Here is a 23159-nt window from a genome sequence, read left to right on the forward strand (position 1 = left end):
TAACGTTTACCACCTCTGTTCTCAAACCGATTCCATCTCTCTTTTCACCATCCCTCTTTAGCCCACCTTTTGTCATCCCTCTTCGTCGCTCGAATTCTCGATCCCTCGACGCCCGGCAGCGTTTCGAGTCGGGACGCTTTTATCAGCACGGCCGATCGCGAAACGGCACCTCGCGATAATTGTGAAATATTAATAATGACGAGGAAACGGGGCCCTGGCTATGGCGCAACGCGGCCATTTACGCGGCCAAATCGCATCTAGACATCGGTGCGCGCCGTCGTTTCTTCGATCGAGAGCGAACGTGTAGAAGATCGGGGAAAGACGTCGATCGTCGTCGTATAATAAACGGCGACGATATAACGAGGTTGTAAAACGAAGCGTTAACTCGTTAATCGGGTAAGACGAGTTAACTCGTCGCTCGTGTTGCCAATCCCTTAGACATAATAATTTTTTATTTATTTTAATATTTCGTGTTATAGACGGACGTTTCAGCTTACGGGATGATTCGGTTAAAAGATTAAGCCGGGTCAGTCATTGATTCAACGCCAACTGCTTTCGAAATTTTATCGCATCCTGAGTTCATTTTTTATGTAATGAAATATTCCATGCATAATTATGCCCGCTCAATATCTCGAACGATAATATCTGTGAAACAAGAATAAATTAGTTTTTTATCGTTTTTCTTTTTTTTCCACTGAATATAATCGATCCTTCTATTTCAATAAGATTGCAAAGATAATACACTTCGTCCCTTCTTACTAATCACAGTGTACAAGGATTGACATTTTTCACGTGATGTTATAGTCATGAAACATAGTGTACATGTATCTATAGGTATATATAGAGTGTATATGTATGCATGTCTGCACAGTATATGAGACGTCGTATCGTGTTCGTTTATGCCGCAAAAAACCACTGTCACTAATAATATTGTTATGTAAATTTACAAACGCTTATGCACGCGAATCGCGCGTAACATGGCAGCGTGACGTCGCGTCGCGATCGATTTTTGGCAGCGGATCGATTTAATCGAAATGAATGGTAAATTAATCCGGAACGACCTGGCGTTGAGATAAATGTCGGAAAATTAGAGGGTTCGTCACTCGGTACCGCGGCTCTGTTGCGTGCCATAATTGAATACACGGGCAAGAAAATAAAAAAGAAAAAGAAAAAAGAACAAACCTGCGCGTGTTGAATACGATGATCGACGGCGCACGCGTGTTGCGACTCTTCCAGGAGCAGCGGCCCCTGGTTTCGAAAGATCGACTATAAAGATGACGCTTCTTCTGCGTGCCTACAAGCATGCTTTATGGGATTATTTAAATACAATGTAGAGGAGCCTGGATTAATTGGACGTGGTGGAACATTATAAGTAATTGATTAACAACTCGGTTCCTTTTTTTACCTTACGTATATATTCAATGAATATTTTGAATATTCAAAGCTTGAAAGACTTGATAATGTTTCTTAAGAGGATGTTAGAGCGAACTGGTTTTAAATTGATGGGTCTATAGTCTAAGGTAGAGTTATTTAAGTTACTACGATGTTCGAATTAAATTAAGAAATTCGCCTTGTAATTCGTCAAATTCGATTATGGACAATTAGATTATGAATTTCTGCAAGTTATTTCATTCTATCAAATCTTATACAATGCCTCCTCGTTGACTCGAATAACCCTAGCATAAGATTAATGAAACCACTTTCTCGTTTCTGATATTTCCTCTCGCTGAACCTCAAGTGGACGAAATGCATTTTCTTATTCTCTCGCTGTTATATTAAATATTAATGGTGTCTCGAATAAGCCTACTTTACTTTAGTTGTTTAGATTCATGATGAAAAACATGGTGTTGATAATTATACACGGAGAGGCAATCCAGGTTGCACGGTCGTTGATTTGAGCAACGTTGATTGGTAAAGAAATAGCAGGTTAATAAATTGATATCGAGGGGAAGGCGATTTAGCTGGTAATTGGCTGCGAGTGGTTGGCTCGATGACTCGGTTATCGATGGAACCTCGTTTTTTCCCCCGAGGGCCGGTTGTCGAGTTACTATTCAATTAATGTATCGTTTCGTCTCGGATGATCGTGCAACGTGCGCAAGCCGCGAGTTGGGTTCGCGACACGGAATTTCCTGTACGACTTTTTTTTAAATCCAGAATAAACAGACTTTCTCGAGTAGTTTCTCCGCGTTTAGAAATTTTTGACCGGACACGAGATGCGTGAGCTCATAATTCCATATCGACTATCGCGCATAGGTGTGACGCTTCAACGTTAATTTAACTTTCAGTTCAGACTCAATTTGGCCAGTCATTGTCCATGGTAAAGGTATTATAATATTACAAAAAATTCATCTCCAATTCTTTTGATCTCGCTAAAACATCCACTCAAGATGCACCGTGAAGAGACGAAGGGCAAAGAGATGCGAAATAAAAGCACTGGGAAATCGGATTCACGCGGTGACTTTCGCGTGACTTCCCAGCTGCTGGAGAAGCTTCGTTGCGTACACGCGCGCCTTCTCTCTTTCTTTCTCTTGTCTCTGCTGAATAATGTAGCCGAGCTTTATCAGCATAACCTCGAACGAGAGGCAGTCGGAGCGCACTCGCGCTCTCGCAGATACTTGGCTGATTCGCGAAAGATCGCCGAAAGATTAGCCATATCCTCGTCCCCGTTCGACTTATCGGATCGCCGTTCGGTTTGCCGCAGATTCTCTCTTTCCCTCGTCTGTGTTCGATTCGTTCATCGGGCTAAAGATAGTCGGCTATTTATCTAGCGGACGCTAGAATCTTCTATCGATACACTACGATTTAGGAAGTAGATCGGGGGTAGTTTTTCTTATAAGGATACAAGTCTCTTTCGTATCTTTATTATTTTTCGTTGTTTTGTCAGTGTAATTGTGTGTCCAGGTGTCTGGATAATTTATAAATTTAACGCGGATTTTAGTTCATCCTGCTTTAGTTGCTCCACTTGAGAACTGGATCTCTCTCGGCGCTAGTTTCTCCAATAAACATCCATTTCTTGATATCTTTAATAACTTTTGTTATCTGGTTAGTACATTTTGTCGCAATCATCCGCTGAAACGTCTTAATAATTTATTTCGTTTGTTTGCCAACATTAGAGTCTTCCATTCATATCGTAACTTAGAAAGTGAATTAAGGCAGCTTCCTTTAAATGTAATTTAAAGTTTCTTTTAAGAAGATAAGAATTCTTCGGTATCTTTAATAATATTTTTTATTCGATTAGTGTATTTTGTTGCGATTGTCTGCTGAAATGTTTGCGTATACATAAACATATTTTATAGATTTAACGTGTATGCTAAAAATGTTTTTCATAGGAACACTCTGTCTTATGGAATGGATCAATACAAATTTCTAACTTTCCTAACAGAGATAGAATTTCTTGGTGTATTTATAATACGTATAATTTTTATCGTTTGGTTAGCGTAATTTGTAATAATTGCACGTCAGGATGTTGGATAATTTATTTCGTAAATTTGACGTGTATGTCAATTATGTAATTAGCACTCCATGTTAGGTTGTGAATGGATAAAGACAAAATTCTTTGATACTTTTCTTGCAGTTTATTGTTTGTTTAATGCAAATTCCTGTAATTATACGTGAAGATGTTTGGATAATATTTTTTGCAAGCCTGACACGATTTAGGGGTAGCAGGGTTGTTTGAGCGACGATATAAGGGAGCGAGAGGGTTGCGAGGGAATCGTTCGTATGGATTAAGCGCGTAATCTGTTTATATTTCATGATTGTATATGGAACATAGTTGCGTGTTGCTTTGAAGCCACCGATGTTGCATATCGTTTGCAAAGTAATGAACGAGTCGTTGTTTTCTCCGGGCCGAGGGGATCGCGGCTCGACTGTCCGCGCTGTTTGAAGAATGGCGGTAATCTTTTCCATAACAACTGCTTAGGATTTAACGATCTTGCGTGTCAGCGGAATGAAAGGAAAACTAAATAAATAAAAATAAATCAGAAGAAGGAAGAAAATAAAAGAATATCGATAATAACCATCTTTAATCTCTGCTGAGTAAACATGTGTTTTTCGCGTTTCAGTTAATCTGAAAGTAACACTATCTACTACATTTCATACGTTTTGCTTTATATTATACTATGTACTGCACAATATATGTAAACAAACTATTTGTATCAAAACAAATACCAACCAAAATATCACATCTCACCATCGTGATGGTTTAAAACCTAAAAAATTCCACGATAATCTTAATTTAGATTATCTGTTACACGCTCGATACGAAAGTCTAATACGGTGTAAGAAACTAGAAATAAGAATACAACGATGTTTTTATAATAAGCTCCGAACCTAAAGTACCTTAATTATAAAATTATAATACGTAATAATATTCGTTACGCGAGTTTTTGCCGATTTTTTGAAAGACTGTTATTATTCTAAAAACACATTAGCCATGAAAGGCCGAATATCGTAAATACGTGAACACGGCAGAGCTGAATATCCTATGAAATTTAAAAGACGCAATCTACTTCCGTATAAAGAAACGCAAACAATTTCTTATTAAACAAGGAAATCTTCTGCAAATGATAAAAAAGGAATGTCTGTAGATCAGACGATTTCAGAATCGTGCCGAAAGCGTCGAGGGGTACGCCTGTAAATTTTTCAACGCGTCGCAAAATGCGGCAGAATTAGCATTGCCATAATAAGCGATATCGCAGGATCGACCAGTGCGCTATCATAAATTCCTCCAACGGTCGCAGATAGCTCAGTCCGATAAAAAAAGGCGCGCACACTGACGGCCGTGCGTCTTTCCCTCTCTCCCTTTTCTCTTCTTCTCTCCTTTCCTCTGTCTCTCGATTCGAATAATTTCCTCGGGGTGGGAAGGGTGTGTGCTCGATTCTTCCGCTTTTTTTTCTCTCGACGAGCCGCTAAGCCGACAGGAAACGAACCGGCAGATAGTCCACGAACGACGACGCCATTGCACTCGCAGATAAAACAGTGATAGGGAGATCGATGAAGGCGATAGTTGAAGTTATTACCGGATAGAGGAAGCGGCCAGGACAAAGATGGAAACAGACGAAAAAGAGAAACAGAAACGTTAGTCTCAGACCCTTACGATTGAAGGAAAGAGGAGAGAGAGAGAGAGAGAGACAGAGAGACTAAAAGAATGGAAAGAGACGTAAAGACGCGAAACTCGAAAGAGAGATTACAATAGAGGCGTTGCGTGGAAGAATAAAAAGAGAAAAACGTATCAAAGAACAAAGGAAGAAGAGAGAGGAAGAGTGAGTTCGAGAAAGAGAGACCGATGGAGACGACGAACGCGGATGTGGAAATAGGAGAAGGTAGAGGGGAAGAGAAGTATTCGGTACTGGCACGAAGCTCGGATAAGCAGTAACAGTTATCAAGAAATGGAAATGGCTGATAAAGGCCGGTGGCGAGTCGGCGGTGAAACGTTTTTAATATTACATTAAGGCAGGATTACTACGGCCGCGACAGAATTTGCCTCGTGTGACGCATCGTGTCCAGACACGCGAAATTTCACGGTCTCGCTTCAGCCCGATCCGGAACGATTTAATTAACGATCGACTCTGGCAATAATACGAAGAAGGGCCAGAGAGAACGCGAGAGAATGATTCACCGTGCGATTATCGATCTACAGAAAAGGAAACTATTGATACGTTGTTAATCGATGCGAAACGATTGACGAGGAATGATCGAGGATCATCCGTGATCGTGCCATTTAAATAATTTCGCCATTTCGCTTAGTGTATTTCTTAATAAATCAACGATTTAATTTCTTAATTTATATTCCGTGTTTCTTTTTGAAATAAGAAAATGATTTTAAATGATGATAAATTGATTAGATCGAAAATAACCTAGACAGCGCAACCTTAATACCTGCAGCGAATTCTAAAACGTATATCGCCTTAATTTACGCCCGAAATTATTGCACAACTTCTGCCGATGCATCGTTACATCGGTGCGTCCGAAACTTGCGCAACGTCAGTAGGCGATTTTCCGCTCGCTACGCGCGTGGGTATCGATTACACGCGCGAAACGCTGAGCCCGCTGGCGGAGGAAGGCTCGATCATCAAGAAGAACTCGGGTTTATCATCGAACTTTTCGATATTTGCCGCGTTTCTCTGCAAGAAAGCTTCACTCCGCTATTTGCATAATGATGTCCGCGCGAGATCATTTCTATACCGCCATATGCAAATTCAGACGCCATTCAACGGCTAAACTACCGTCGATTAAGTGGCAGATCGATTCAGATCGCCTCGAAAAAAGTTCGATGTTCCCTCATCGACGATTCGATGGATATTGCGAAACTTGTATCGTCGAATCCTGTTGGAGTAGCCTCGGAATCGACTCGGTTAGAGCATTTTGGATCTTCCACGGAGTTCATCGAATCGAGAAATAGGCGATTCTCGGAACGAGTGGGAGATCGAACCCGCTATGACTTCATAAAGGTAGCTGGAAATGGATTTTATGAAGTTCTTGAGATTCTTGCAGATTTTATTGGGATTCTCGATAATGGAAAGTTCATCGAATTAGACATTCTACATGATTTTTAGATTATAAGCTATAAAATGATAGGAATTTAGAAAGTCGTATAGCGAATTCTGGCCATCGAATTACGATCGGTCGTAATCTGAAATATTTTTTATTTTTTTTAGTAAAATTGAACGATACGAGAAAATTCTAATAGCAACGTTTATCGATTACAAACGCCAATTCCAAACACTTTCGTTCGTGAGCATTAAGACGACGATTTTTGGACGGAACGTTTCGAGTTTCGCTTTGGTATTTTATTGGAAAAATTGACGGAACTTTTACAAGATTTATATTTACGTGGTTGGTTTTACGAATGTACAAACTCTTTATCGTGGACGCGATAAAGCGCATCATATGCGTATCGCGGTGTTTTTTTTTTTTTTTTTTTTCGATTGCTCAGCAATAATTCGCGAGCATCATATTATTCCACCGTTTGCAGTTCGACTTTTGATATCGGATCTGCCGGCGGTGTCATCGGTTTCCACTCGAATTTATTTCTACGAAATTCAGTAACGGATAGAATGGACCGAAGTTAAATTTTTTACTTCCGACAAGATATGTAGCATCCACCTGGCGTTGGATTTCGTTCGAACAAATGGATCAAATAGTCTACTCCTGGACGATCGTGATAAAAAATTATCACTAAACAGCATTCTATCGTGCTTCCACTAAAAGACTTTAATAGTAGAAGAAAGGAACGCGATCAACGTTTTAGGTAGCACGAAGAATCTTTATTCAATCACGACGTAGACAAAGAAACTTGTTTACGATGGAGCTGGTCTGTCGACAGATCGACTGAGTCATCGTGGCTCACCGAGGGACCGAACACGAGCTTCGAGTCCAACTGTTTTGACACTCGTTCGTCTCGGAGCTTGGCTGCTCTTCGTCGGTCTTTCTTCTTCTCCGACCTCCGAATTCCATCCTGGGTTATATCAGAATATCTATGGACTCGTCCGGACCACTTTTCGCTTAATCGTCTTCTACTCTTTCTCTGGTATATATCCACCGCTACCTACCGAACATCTGTCCGTGGCTCGACGCTGCCTTTTCACCTGGACATTGTTACACTATTTGTTACGATTACGAGACTCGCTGAAAACGTAAATTGACATTACAGAAGAATATTACAAACGTTCTTTTATCTCATCTAGATTCTAGATAAGTTTCTACTGTTTGCATAGATTATCTTCAAAGAAACTCCGAACGAAGAATCTAATAACGCCGTACCAAGGATTTGTAGAGAACAGTATGCGTGGTTACTGTAGAGTATGGTTGGTTTATTTGAATAACGAGATAACTCGTTGTCATAAACCGTCAAGTATATTTTAAAATGATTAAATAAATAAGTACAGACAGTATGCGCTCGTACTAACAGATTCGCTAAAGACAGTGTAAATCGCTGAATAGATCGCTGATAACTCGTTGATAACTGATAGATACTGTCCTCTACATTGGTGACCCCGACGTGATTGAACACGACTAACGAACCTCTGCAGATTTTTTAATTCCAGGATTGACAGTCTTATAAACTTGGAATAATGAAGCCAATTGGTCGTTGGAGAAACGTCGTAATGAATCGTGTAAAAATTAATTTGATTAAGTATACGTCAATCTTTTATTCCACGTTTTTGCCTTGATGTACTTCGCGATAGAATAGAAGGATCGATGGTTATCACAGATTGACACGACGACGTTAGAGCGATATGAACAGTCAAAGGGATCGTTCTAGAGTTTAAAAGGATAATCTAGAAGAGAATCTTCCTACACCAAAAGCGATGCGACTGCCGGAGGATGTTCTGCGATTGCGGTGACGCACGCGAACGTACAAAGGTCGTCTCGTAAATAGTTTAATCTCCGGACGATCAAGCAGGCGGCTGATTAAAACTGTCTCGCCTCTGTTTAATCATTATCTCCCGTTCGAAAGTACAAAGATGCGTTTTGTCTTCGCCTTGAATTTTTCTGCCCCTTTAAAAATCTGTATATCGTACTCTAACGAGGCTGGAACAGTTGATCCAGTGTTCCATTTCGTATCGATATTCAATCGCGATCGCAGTTCCCATTGAAAAATGTAGTTCGTAATAAAGACGCTTAAGAAAGAAAAATTTACAGTTTACAAGCTTCTGAACTGTACTACGCTCGTATAAAAACGAATCTATATCTATCCAATTAATAATAGAATAAATATAAGAAATGATAATAATAATAACAACAAATATATAAAAAGAAACCTCCGTAAAAAGAATTTGTATAAAAATGAGTCTATTATCGATTCAATTAAACAAACAATCAAAGCAAAAATAAAGCAACCGCGAAACAGTAGCAAGCGGAGGAAGCATGAAGGTGTCGTCAATGAGGCGGGATCGAGGTTACCAAGATGACCCAACAAATGTCCATACGAGCAGCAGGCACGGCGGAGATGCAACGACGTTGTACACACTGTAAGGTAGGCGCACGGTAGTCATTCCTGTGGCACGTCGTGACGGGTCTCGCGGAGTCTCAGACTGCTATCTTCTGACATTGAGGCGCCGGTATCTGTGCCACCAAGTCTCAGCGTATAACCTGCTGCGACCGAGATATGCCTCTCTCGACCGGCACAACTTTGCCCCGTTTTGACGTGCGCCAGATAACTAACGTCCTCGTCCTCCCTCTCTCTCTCTCTCTTTCTCTTTCTCTCTTAACCGTTCCTCTTCTTCCTTCTGTTCTTCTTCGCCCTCTGACATGGTCGAAAGCGCAGCGGCCTCCGTGTATCTCGGAAACGGAATCGCTGTTTCAAACTCCGGTCACAGGGATATTCGTGATATGACGAGTATGACTTTCTTCCTTTCTTCTTCTGCAGCGACGTGTGTCTAGCTTGTTTCGTTCGGACATTGCTTCGACCATTTGGAAATACGATTCTATAAATTTCGTAGTTGGGCATAGGGCAAGATAAATTTTGTTGTTCCTTAGATTCGATCATTTTAAGAGCTGCGACATAATTATGTTGCTATTTGTATCTTGGGCGAACGTTGCGACGACCGCAGTTTGACTGCATGTTAATCGTGTTAACGTTATAACGGCTAAACTAAACGACAGCTCCAAAACAGACACCGTCCAGACATCCGCTCTAATTCTTTATTATCGTTGATCGTGTTTCGATGGTTCCAACCGAAGATTCCAACCTCTCACCTTTCCTGTGGACGATGCAAAAGTTGAATGTTTAATTAGATTTCTACATTAATTCAGGAAGAAAATCCAGTCCCATATTTGACATCGCGGTTGATAAGAACAGAGAAATATTACCAAAGATCTATTTGCCCATAAGCAATAGATGATCCTCCTATTTGCCATTGAGAACAAACGTTTCAACGAACCTACATGCCTGCTATTTGCTACCTTACTGATTACAATCCAGATGAAGCCAATCATCTCTCGACGTACAATCCTCAGGATACAATTTGCCACAGAACTGGACGTCCATCGTCGCCCAACGAATCCCTCTCTTCCCCGATCTACCAGTAGCCTTTCCATCGGCGTTGTTCAGGATTTTTTGAAGTTCGCGTGGGGCAGTCTCGGCGGGCAAAGAAGCCACAGTGAGCAGGTATAAAGCGATGCGCTAGCAGTCGTTTGACGACGGCTATGAATAATTCATGGACGGCGTTTCCTCATACAGCTCGAATGCTCTTCTGAGAACGTGGCAGGACACAGGAAAGCGTCGATAACGATCTCTCCCTCACTCTCTCCCCCTCCTCTCACTCTTTCTCACTCTCTCTCTCCCTCTCTTTCTATCTCTCTCCCCTTTCTACAGTCTCTCTTATAACGATCTCCATCTTCGTCGGTCACGATACGTTCATCTCGCTCTAATCTACGTGACTCACTATCGAGCACGGCGGATGGCTCGTCACGATGCGTCAGTGCGTCAGATAAAGTCACCGTATCCTCGTCATTCTCATTGTGTCAGAGCTCGCGCGGTGACACGTTCGGTGTATGTCCTACATCGGTGCTCAATTCTTTCCCTCCCGTCTCCGTGCAACCTTCCTGCGCGCTGGCCAGATCCCGAAAATCGACCGCTCGATTTGCTTGCTCGCACGTTACACCTCCCGTCCACGTCTATCGTTCGCCGATCTACGCGCGCCCAGCTTTTCGCTCGATGCTCTGTTTTCTCTTTGGATTCTGCTCGTTGAAAGGATTATAGAGCTTCATTCCCACTGGGATATGTGTGGGTCCTCGATCGAGTATCCCGTTTGAGGACAATGTTCACTTTTTTTTTTATTATTAACACTAGAACTACCGATAGTTAACACGAAGCTATTTGTACAAGACCATCCACAATGACTGGTCTTTTAAAAATACGTAACAATAGAATATTTTTATATTTTTCGATTTATTAAGTTTCTTACAGAAGAAATTACATGTTATGTAGTATATTTTTGGTATTATTAATCCACCTGGGTTCACGATCTGTAAACGAGGGTTGACACATTTATAAAATTGTAGAACCAGTCATTTTCACTGGTATAGTATTTATAGTGTTAGCATCTAGCGATCTAGCGATCGATCCGGAATTTCCCTGATAACTGATATCGTCATATTGAATGATACGCAGTAAAAATGTTAAAAACGTGTGGGAAGTTGTACGAAACAAGGAAACTGGTTAATTGAGGTTCGATAAACAGATTGCAGGACCCTTTTACAATTTGACAAGTATAATAAGTAGCCTTGGTATAAAATTATTTTGAGTTTGAATATATAAGAAACAAAATAAAATTCATTATATTATTCTTCTAGTTATCGTTGCGAAAGTCCTTATATCATTGCGGAAAAAAGATATAACGTGAAGTAGAAATTTTAAAATAAAGTTGTAAAACCAGTCTTTGATTCAATTTGACTGGTATGGTAGTTCTAGTGTTAAGGATTTTGTTTTACGTCGTCTGTTGAGGTTTTGGGCTGCGATATGATTTGGGAGATTGAAGTTAGAGGCTGTGTCAGGGATTGGTTAAGCCTTCGGACTGTCCTTGAATTTTATTCCCATTGATCGGTTATATTACGTATTATACGAGCATGAATTATATTGCATATGCCTTTTGTTTAGGTTTGGGTTGGGTTTGACATTAATTTACATTCTCAGATTGGAGTACATTGTAAAACTTGTTTTCTGGTGGACACCAATTAATTATTACGTGCAAAGAAAATAACTGATACTTCTCTTGTTTTACCTACCTCATTAAGATTTTAGATTTGGCTTATGCTTGAGTTATTTTTGAGTCGCGTTTAAGGTAGGTTTAAGTTAGATTTTGATTTGAAGTAGGTTTTTCAAGTTTTTTAATATCACCGATTAGATCGTAGATACAGACTACATTATTTTATACGTCAAATATCAGATACCTATTATTAGGCATACACACGATCCTAACATCCAATGAGGAATATAAACTGCAAAGTAGCAAAGATTCCTGCATCGTTTCAAATTTCGTTGCGAGTATCCACACTGTAGAATGACGATGGGATGATGTTACACTGCGTTATGCTCATGTACTTCGGTAAGGTAATCTTTGATCGAGGTTTATTGATAGTGAGAATAACTCCTCGAGTGGGAATCGATCTTCCAAACGATAAATAGGAGATTTTTCAAATTACCATATTCTTGAATTCTTATTGTAAGTTCGAAGAAATTCATTTCACCTTACATTTTTCTGATATTCTCCATTTCTATGGGTTTACTAAAAGGTTCTTTGTTAGGTATCGGCATCTTTCGGCTGGCGATCGGCAGAACGCGAGCGCGTTATCCGTAAAATCGTATATACATACGCGATAGGCAAAGTACGTGCCGCGATTATCTCGCCGTTTCGATCATGTACACGGTGTCTCGTGTGCGTGTGCGTCGGTTCACGAGGGACGCGCGTGTGTTCACCCGCCCGCTCCTCTTTTTTCCTCTTCCTGCTCTCGCGTGTATTACGCTCGCGCGTTTCTACGCAAACCGTACGTGCATACTCTGTGACTCGTAAAAAACTATTCCTCGCCGATCCTGACCGAACGAAATCAATAGAAATCTTTCAAAAGTTTCATACAGTGTCGAACTACATAACTCGTAAAGAGGTTACATACGTATTTGAGAGATTGCATATTTCCTTTTAATTATACTAATCAAGCATCGATTATCAACAAGTAGTTATTTACGTTCGCTTAATATACGCGAAAAACCGTATTCTTCGCAACGTATCTTAATAATTTATTTAATTGCTAACTCAGTAATTGTAATAATTTCCCATCTCTAGTTCAATTGCCTGAAAAAAATGATAGACTAACGGAATTAATTTTTACGACTCGCCGTATAGAAGAACGTCGATGAACGCTTTTGTCATCGTGGTTACGGCGTGCACGAACGTGGAACACGCCGTGCATTCGTTCCTTTTTCGTTCGTTCTTCGGCGTTCTCGTGGCCAGCCGCGTTTTTTCACGAACGTTATCCACCATCACGATCGTCGCTAGACCTTAATCTATTTCATTTCGTCTCGTTAACAACACGCTCTCACCGCGGCCTGCCTGTTCCGTTCTTTTCTCTCGTTTTTGCCAGTTGTAACGCTGTGTTAGAACCAGGCGGGGGGTAAGTCCATGATATCGAGGCTAGATAACGGGACTCGTTCTCGTACATCTTTTTCAATTGCTACATTCATTGATACAGTTCGATGACGAAGTACTTTAAGTACTATCCGCTGGAACTTCTTGTAATATTCTTCTTCCCGACATCTGTTTTTTCGAATTGTTTCTATCCTTATCTCTAGAAGAATTCCATTCGGTTGCTTGGAAAGTTCGTAGAGGAGTTCGATGATAATAATTTGGCGATCCTTGCGAAGTATATGGTTGGTGCAAATATCTCCGGACTTTTATATACACTTTGAAATTCGTTTGAAATTTTAATAATGCAACCATGATATCTCGTAACACTGCTAATTACATTTCAAGATTTTTGGAGTAATACACATAACACGTGTTATTAATAAAAGGTGTCTATATTATAAATTAATAATAATAAAAGGTGTCTATAAGTGTTTAAATACTTTCTTCGATCACTGTGTAATATTAGGTTGTCCGGAAAGTGTCTTTCTTTCACACACACGTCTTTTACAACAACGCATCTTTATACAAACATTAATCCTAATCTGTCGAACGTTGTGATCTTTAGTTTGATAGAACAAAATGGATCATAGGTAATTCGATAAAATAATATAAAACGGATAATGTTGTGCATCCATTGTTTCCTTATAAAACCAAAGAAATTTTTCGGATGACCTAGTAGAAAATTAATATCAATCGTTGGTAACGTTATGAAGTTTACGGACGACTTAATAATCGATGGGAAATTTTTGCCAAAAAATATGTTCAGGGATTCGCGTACCAGGCACCGACTTTTATCTCGCGGCCCAGTGACTCACCGTTTATCTTTACGTTCGCCTAGACGGTATTGTCCGCCGTTATCTTTCACTATTTACCAAAGAAGAAGCAGTCGATCAACAGATAGCGTCGAGTCATTGTCTAAACTCGTTCCTTTCCGATCTCGAGATCTCTTCCTCGTCTCCTCCCAGTCTCTGTCGCAACACGAGTCATTTTCTCCTCTCTTCTAGAAACGAAAATGAACGAGGAAAAACCACGAGGGGAACGAACGATACACGTTCGTTCATTGTGTTCGTCTCGATATCCGTCGATACTTCATCCGAACCAACATATATAGACGAGAAAATACCGGGACAGGGGATGGTTCGGTGGAAAGTTCTCAATAAGCGCCTAAACGCGTTAAACGAATAGAACGCGAATGCTTCTCGTATCTCTGGCTTGTTTCCCTGCTTCTCTCATTTACGTCACTGCGCTGCCAGCCAGAGAAGCTAAGCCCGAGCGCACAATAATTCTATCTATCTATTTATCTTCTTCAGCCTTCAAAAGAAGAGGGAACAATGACGCAGCTCGCGAGACGTTCGGCAATTTGTTGCGGAGAGCGAGAGAAAGAGAGAGAGTGAGAGAGTTGGAGCAGGACAGAGGGGTAAACAGAGAAAGGAGTGAATGATAAAAGGGACAGAAAGAGGGAGAGAAAACTGAAAGAGAAGTAGCTAGCGAGTTAGCGCGAGTGAACTAACCTTATGGAGAGAGAGAAAGAGAGAGAGAGAGAAAGAGAGATGGGTGAGTTGTACGCAGTCGAGGTAGCCTCTATCCACAGCTGAGATCTAATCTCCCTCGGGAATCTGGCATCCTATACCGGTATCGTTCAGGGAATCTCTTCTCCACCTCCAACCTCCCACTTCTTCCTCCCTTTACCTCGCCCACCCTTCCTATCTGAGCGCTGACTATGTCCTAGTTTATACACACTTCGATATCCTTGTGATAACGCTTCCAACCACCCCCTCCGCCATCCTCTCCCCCCTTCTCTGACAGTCCAGCGTCGCGCACGTTGCCGGTGCTAACGTTGCCTTCACAGAGACGCTCGCAATTTCTCGAATGGCCCTCTCTCTCTCTCTCTCTCTTTCTCTCTTTTTTCCTCCTCCCTTCCTCTGTTCTTCTCTTCCACCCCCTTTTTCTACCGCTATCTATCGAGCTCTGGCCTCCCCCGATACCGTTGACAGATAAAAATGTTTGGAACGTGGTTATCGATCGTCTCGACTGGAGATCCTAGGATACCGATAGCCGGGATATAATCGAAGATGTCCCGATACACGACGAATTCTCTGTTCGATCGGAGATTGGACTCTGCGCCATCGCTGGCGTATCGCGACGAACCGTTCCGCTGGCAAAAAACCGAGGAGATGAGAGAAAATCAGGGTGCAGCGATCGATGGTTCCGGTTGATGCAGTTTGATGGTGATCTTTTTAATCGAAGAATTTTTTAGAGTTTTAAGGTTACGGTGGTTGACTCGTTGTTACGTTGGGTGGTATACGGTTGAGTCGCGTCAATTGGGTAGTCATTGGACAACGTACCAAATGTTAGTTTTATTCCCTGAGCTCTATAGCAACGTACATCTCTCGATAACTGGCGCAAATAAAACTGTTCCGTGGTCGGTTAACAAATCACTTCTGCCGTCGTGTGTTCTTTTTTTGGAGGGTTTGATCTTTTTAGGTTCGAGCTTGTTAATTGAAACGTGTCGATTTATTATGCGAGAAAAGGTGAGGATTTGAAGGGATATTATGTCTTTTATTATGTCTCCACGTGAAACGGACGAAGTCGGTGAACCGTTGCCGTGTCTTTTCTTGTTCAAGCTGATTTACTTATCGACTCTATCTTTAACTGGTCTGTCCAGTCGGCCGCAATTAATCGCTGCGTTTCTCTATTACGCTCCATCCGAGACACGCAGTTTCCATTCGAACTTCCATACACGAAAGCACGCTCTCTAACGTGATAAAGCGAGCCAGGAATCTGTGTGCAAGCGAAGATTCCTCGATACGAGCTTGTCTTCTCACATCTTCTCTCCTTTGACCTCCTTCGCCCTTTTTATTTTTCGAAATTCTTCCACGGCGGAGATTTTACGTAACCGATCGTTTCCCGTGGCGATCGATCGCTGTTAAGGCTCGGCTTTTTTTCACGCCCGGTAACAATTTACAACGCGCGAATGAAGTGTAATTTAGAGAGTGGCCGGCGGGCAGAAGGAAAATGGAGGGCAAATAAAGGCGGCGGTACCACGTTGAACAAACAAGCCTGCTTGAAATAACCGCGTTCGCCGCATCGGCTTGAATATTCACACACAGCGCCGCTGCGCGCGTGCAGATAAGAAAACGTTCGTGATCTTTCGACACAGATAACGGGCATACGAACTATCGATGATCTTCGCTCGATACGTCGATCCAAACATATTTTCCAGCGGGACGCGCGCACTTGCTAGCGCGTTCCACGCTGCTGATTAAAGCGTGTTTATCTTTATTGTAATCGGGCCAGGTCATAAAGCGTTCAGCTAACTGGATACTCCGGATACATTTCCTCGTCGAGCCGTTCGATTCGATCAATCAAGAAAATATTAGACCATTAAACTCTTTCATCCGTGTCGCACCGAAATCTATACGATCGAAACTGTATCGTTCGCGTTTCAATTAGAGGCGTTCACCGGGAAAGTGGACAGTGGTAAAATCTATAATTTGGACAAGGTTGTGAATAATATTGAATTCTGACGAAGAAATGTGTATGTTTCTATGTACATATATTGGAATATATTATTACGATTATACGTATTCGTAGAACATTGGAGAATCATAACTCGTACGTATAGATAAATGAGTCAACTCTATCGACAATAAGAACAATCAATCACCTTCTGGAAAATTAGACACCAGTCGTACACGTATTCCGGTACTAAGATCTTAATCGACTTCAATTTTTGATATTAATCTTTTCTTAGTTTAACGTTCCGCTACTAGAATTTTGCATAAGTTGAAGTTACCGAATGACTCATATCGTTGCCTGTAATAGAAATTCTCCGTGAATTATTCCTTCGGCAAAAGTGTATCGCACAGGATATTACAAACTAACGACTAAACATTTTTAATTGAACGAGTAGAGAGGAAAATGTCAGAAAGAAAATACGAAGCTCGACGATAGTGAATAGGAAACTTCAAGTAAACGGAGTCGCATATACCGCTTTGTCATCGATCATCCTACTTTTTTTTATCAAAAAAACTTCGAACCCCTGTAATCGCGTATAATCGCAAAAATTAATCATTACCACCTCGATACAATTGAAAGCATCGAGAGGGGCAAAGTGAAACAAAGTTGGTTCCGAAAACAGGAGGCCTCGAAACGGAAATAGAACGGTGCAAAGGGGTAAAAGGGCGAAAGGGTGAATTGATGGGAAGGGGTAAAAAGATCGTGGAACATTTGGCGAAAACGAGACTGGAAAGAGAAAGAAAGAGAGGCAAGAGAGAGGAATATATACGAGTGGTGTCGAGGCTGGAAAGCCTTGAGAGTTGCGGCGCCACTGGATGGAGATAAGGGAGCGTTATCGGCTGCGCGGTGGCTCTTATCAGCGATCGCGCTCTCCGTTCGCCTCCCCCTCTCCCCGGCCTCTCTCTGTCTCTCTATCTATCTCGCTCACATCCCCGCTACCCTCGCGTAGCCTCGGTTCGCGGCTCGGCGATGTTATCATCTAACTAGCTCCAGCTACTGATTCTATCTCACGTACCCACCCAGCAGGGCCGCCAACCAAGACCAGGAACGTCGCATGAAAATCTCGCGCCCGATCCTACGTCTCTATCGGAGTTTCGTTTCGTTCGAACAATCGTTTCTTCAGGGAAAATCGATTTATCTTGATTTTGATTATCTGGAATTAAATCTCGGTTTATCTGAGGCTAGTTTTGCGCGATGATTTTACGGAGCAGCGATATTTTCTGATTTCTGTACATTTATAGTAGAATCTATGAAATTCTAGATGGAAATTTATGTAACTATTATTTATACGTGAATCTTACAGTAGAAGTAGATTCAGTGGAAATCGTAGATATCAGAAAGATCAAACGAGAAATCAAACTGATTAAAATCTGGAAATAAAAAGTTTGTTCTCTGCGATGTTTAACATTAATAATCTGACGTAAAGATTGAGAATTTTTTAAATAGTAGAATCCGATCAATCTGTCTTCTGAACGACGGAAATTGGCTACAATTAGAGCGTCGTATAAATCAACCCGCGTACTCGATTATGCCTTTAATCAAATTAACAATTCAGATTTTTCCCTTGCTTCGTAGGCAACGTTTATTAAATTGTTCGCAAGGATTTGCATTGAAAATCGTAACGAGTTCTCACAGCGGGAGGACGCGTCAGGTTAACGATCACCGGAACGCCACGCTGCGTTGGCTCGATTATAAAATCGAGCTGCGTCGGTGCGCCTGTCTTTTCCAGATACGAATCTCGATCGTCAAATGAACAGAACGCTACAAAACACAACTCGTGCACATTCTATCGGTCCATAAATTGGTAAACGATTAAAACTCCGTCACTTGGTGAATTCTAGCCCCTCCTTCTTTCCTTGTCTTCGAGTCCGATCTTTTCTTCCGTTGGCCTGGCCGACTCGGTTGATAAAGGAACACCGATTCAACCGCGAATTCCCATAACTCGTTCCCGAACCAGATCGATATCAGCCCGGAACAAAAAGGAAACGAGTCGATCGGGTCGAGATATAGGAGAAACACAACCGCGGCGCAAGATTTTACGGTGCATCTAGTTAAGAGTCAAGTACGACTATAAAGCTGGCGGAGGAACACCTGGTGCACGCGGCGACGTCTTCATCCTCTAATAGTCGTCGTGGATGCAAACTGTAAGAGAGAGAGAGAGAGACGGAGAGGGAGTGAAAAAGTGAGGGGAGAGAGAGAGAGAGAGTAAGAGAAAAAAAGGAAGGTGTAGCGTAGAAGATCGAGAGAGTTGGTTTGAATGTTACGAGGGTCTCTGATAGCGCTACGAAGCTTTTACAGCTGCGTGGCATGCGGCGTGGTTGATGTTATAATGTCATTTCTTTTATTAGCACACCGCGCGATAACGAACGGATACCGCGAAACGCGTTTCTGCAATTCAGTTCCTTCCAACAGGATGTGTAACACGTCTAATATCAATCTCCTGTGTTCCTCGCGTATGTAGGTAGAAGAATGCAAGACAAGTATAATTAGCTTTCAGACGAAGAAGTGGAACTTTATTAGTAAAAGAGAGGCTCAAGTATGAATTTTGATGGATTGTCTACGTCGCTATATTCTATATCGCTAACCATGTTACTCGAAAGTATCAATTTCAAAAGATAATTACTTGCTAAATCGTTCCTGCTGAAATTTCATTTATTACACGTAACGCCGTTATTGAAATTTTTTGGCTATGAAAACTATGGCTATGAAAGAATCTGTATGACTACTATAATCTACTCCAAAACGATAGTTGTCTTCTATATCATTCCTTTCGAATTCTTCGTCATCTCTATTACACCACGAAGGAATTAATATCCTTTGATATCTATATTGATATTCTTCGATAGTTTGAAATTTCTTAAATTCTATATTTCATTGAACTTACAACTGAAAAGTTACATAGTTACTGGCATATACACGAAATGTGCAAACGAGTTCAATGTAAACCGTCGGTATCATCTTCGTTTTGTGTTCTTCGACCGGAAGCTGTTGGATGGCAGCTTTTTCACAGTTTCCTCGTGTTCGATGGCGAGCATTAATCCCCAGGGCCCCGTATCACGTCGTAGATCTCTCTACCGAGAATTCTGGGAATGTTCTGATAGTAAAATGAAGCCTTTATGGTTAACACGGAGAGCTAATCTCTCGGCGAGAGTTACACGCGGTCGCTTCTTGGAACCGAAGGAAGTTGTAACGATTTCAAGCGAATGTTAAGTTGCCCCCGCCGTTCAGTTCAAACGATCATTTTTGTTTCGTCGTTTTCGTTTGTTCGTCGTTTCCCATCTTCTTCCCTCCGTTTTATTCCTTCACTGTTTAATTAAAGATCACGATGTGCCTTAACTCGAGTTCCACGGCGCGCTTTATTCGCGTTTATTTTCATAAATGGCGGATTTGGTGCGGGAACGGACAAAATCGATACAGATAATTGATGGTTAGCGCCAATAATTATTATTCTGTTTGCTTTTTCTTCCACGATCACCTGTCGTTCGCGTTTTTACGTTTGAATTACTTGATATATCCGTCGATGATCTCCTTTAAAACGTTTTATAAGATAAACGCCATCGTTCGTTGGTTATGTTATAAGTAATTTCATTGAAAATTGATGTTTCAAGCATAATTTTACTGCAGACCTATCTTTACTTCGTTTTAACGCTTCCTCGTGATCTTTCATCGTCTTTTTACCATGCATCCTTTCACGAGAAAGGGGAACCTGAATCGCTCTTCCGTAGATCGTTATCGTTTCCTGAAACATTTTTTTCGAGATATCTCGTGGTTTCTTTTTTGTTGTTTTTTTGCTTATCTTTCTTACTTTTTTTTTTGGTTTTTATTCGTACAGAATAAAAGTGCTTGAAAGAGGGTCAAATGATTGACAAAAATATTATCGGAATGATAAACGCGCCATTGGTGGTAAATGTAATCCGTATGTACGTAACGGTGAAAAAGAGGAAAGAAAAACATTGGCCTGGGCGCCATGCAAATTAACATATCTGACCGATAATCCTTGACGGTTCAGTGGCTGCCACCGACATGCATCTTCTACGAAGCCGTTCGAAGAACCTACATCTACTCCTGTCTTTCCGAATTATAACTGATTCCGCACATCTAAATATAATTTCTCATTTATTAACATAAAACTATTATCTTTCATTCTAATCCTACGCTAGTGAATAGAAGAACGTTTAAAAGTCTTTCCTACAATAAATCATTTATTCTCTTCTTTTCTTCGCTTATCAATTTAATATCGAGATATCGAAACATTTTAGATATTCTTCCATATTCATAATAGAAAAGAAAGTGTGTTCTAATAGAAAGATTGTCTGCTTATCTTAGAAGCTGTAACGTTAATATTTGTCTCCACATCAATGTAAAGTTCTTGTCTCATAAAATCATGAAAAATTCTTCCAATTATTGCGAATAAAACACAAAGTCAACAGGAATTTCGTTTTTTAAATCGAACGTGAAAATGAACCCCATGGAAAGAGAATGAAAAACGGACAGGTTTTGTTCACGTAAACGTGTAACAGAGAAACTACATGGTGGATAGAGCCGGATGAAGGAAGGTATTGCAGGATCTAGATATCCCCTGTTGCCGTACAGTGGCAATCGATATCCAGACATCTATATCGAGCTTGCATCGATTCGTCAGAAGAAGAGACAGCCTGTTACGTTTGTTTCCATCGCTCGTTGCATACGGCTGTCAATACGTATCCTGGGCCGTGGCGCTGGAAAGCCACCGGCCGTTCTCTAAGAACGTTCGATCCACCAACATTTCCATACGCTTTTACGTCGGCCGGTGTTACAATTCCTTGCCTCGTGTTCGCACTGCTCGACCATTGGCTTCACGCCGCGTTGAATTGCAGATAATTTCGTATTTGAAATGTTAACTCGCGGCGATCATCCATGCAAATCGCACCTGATGTTTACGATCGACGTTCGATAGTCCACGTGGAAAGTCCAAGTTCGTTGGAAACTTCGAAACCCATCCAAGACGATTGTTTTCGTTGATACAGCATTTTTATGTGATTTTAAGAGTACGATCTTTCCTTTCCTCTTTCTTGCTTGCGTTCTTCTTACCTCGATCTTCTTCTTTTTATTTTCTTCATTTTATCAACTACCTTGTTATCGATACATTTTCATACTTTAATACTTTTTCATACGATGTTAATTAGTGTTTTACTTCTCGAAAGCCAGTACGTGCGGTACTTTCTATCAATTGAGCCGTGAAGAAAACATTGAAAAGTACAGAAATATGGCGAAGCTGTAGAAGAAAAGAATATCTCTTTTCTTTTTAGAATTTATCACTGTTTATGTCACCTTCTTGCGATTAACCAACTCATAAAAAGAAGATTTTTGTTTCTCGAGTGTTGAATATTAATCGTGTATTTGTGTAATGAAACGAAGAAGTTAAAAAGTAGAGTTGATCAGACTTTGGCTTACATCTTATCGATAATAATAATAATTTCTTCTTCCATTTGCGCGAACCATTTTTTCTTATTTTGCGATTTTTCCGTGTTCCCTCTGCGGTTCTCTTTTTTTCTATTGCCATCGTCATCCGCCGTGTACGACTACACGCAGTCCCCAGTGTCCATTGTCGGCGTAGAAGCTGCAGAGCGGCTGGCACCACGTATTATTATTGCGATAGCAAGAACAATGCAAGTGCTGAGAGGGCGAAAGGGTTGAAGGGTGGCTGCATCGGTATCTCTTCCCGACGATATCATCTGCCATTACCTCCTTGTGATAGGACGGTTTTATTTTCTCCGATTTTGACGGTTCCGCGTGATTTGGAGAAGACTTAGCTGATTTCACGAGCAACGATACCTTAGAATGAAATTGACATTGCTACTTCGGAAAATATCTTTTACCGATTTGATTCAGTGAAGAAGTGTAATTTTTGTCACCAGCGTCGAATGTTTATTTCATAGCGATAAAGTTGAACGAAACAGCTTTTTGTCCACGTGATAAAAAAGTTCACTTAATTTTTTATATCGCGACAGTATTTTGTAGTAGCGCCCGCATTAAAATATCGTCGCGAATTAAACATTTTGAATTTTGCAGCCCGTCTACGACGAGTATCATTCGAGGATTAATTTCACAGAGAAAGATAAATGATTTACAAAGCAATCCTCACAAAGAATATCTACATTGGATCAACGAAAAGATTCATCTCTACGACGACCATTCGTGTATCTCAGCGTTCCTTTTCCTTTTCACTTTCCAAAATTTATCCTGACCTCGAACGAGTTTTTATTGTAACCTCGCAAGACGGCGAGCGAAAATAAGAAGAAGAGAAGAGACCACGTTCCTTGGACCAAATCCAAAAAGCGAATTCCCCGATATCTGGCAGTCTCTTTGACCGATTCAACTGGCTACACACCATCGTTCTGACAAGCCGCCACACAGAGTGTAGGATAGACAAAAATCCGTGGGCTCCCTCTCTCTCTCTCTCTCTTTCTTTCTCTTCCTCTCGTCCCTTTTCTCTCTTTCGCTCTCCAGAGGTGCGCTATCTCCATGGAGATA

The 23159-nt window shown here is 41.1% G+C and overlaps 1 protein-coding gene across 1 annotated transcript in view; it reads left to right on the forward strand.

Annotated features, from left to right (window-relative positions):
• LOC100642411 (zinc finger protein ush) overlaps positions 1-23159 on the forward strand; it is a 202062-nt gene that overhangs the window by 89664 nt on the left and 89239 nt on the right. The window lies entirely within an intron of this gene.

This window comes from Bombus terrestris, chromosome 11, assembly GCF_910591885.1.
Source record: "Bombus terrestris chromosome 11, iyBomTerr1.2, whole genome shotgun sequence".
NCBI lineage: Eukaryota > Metazoa > Arthropoda > Insecta > Hymenoptera > Apidae > Bombus > Bombus terrestris.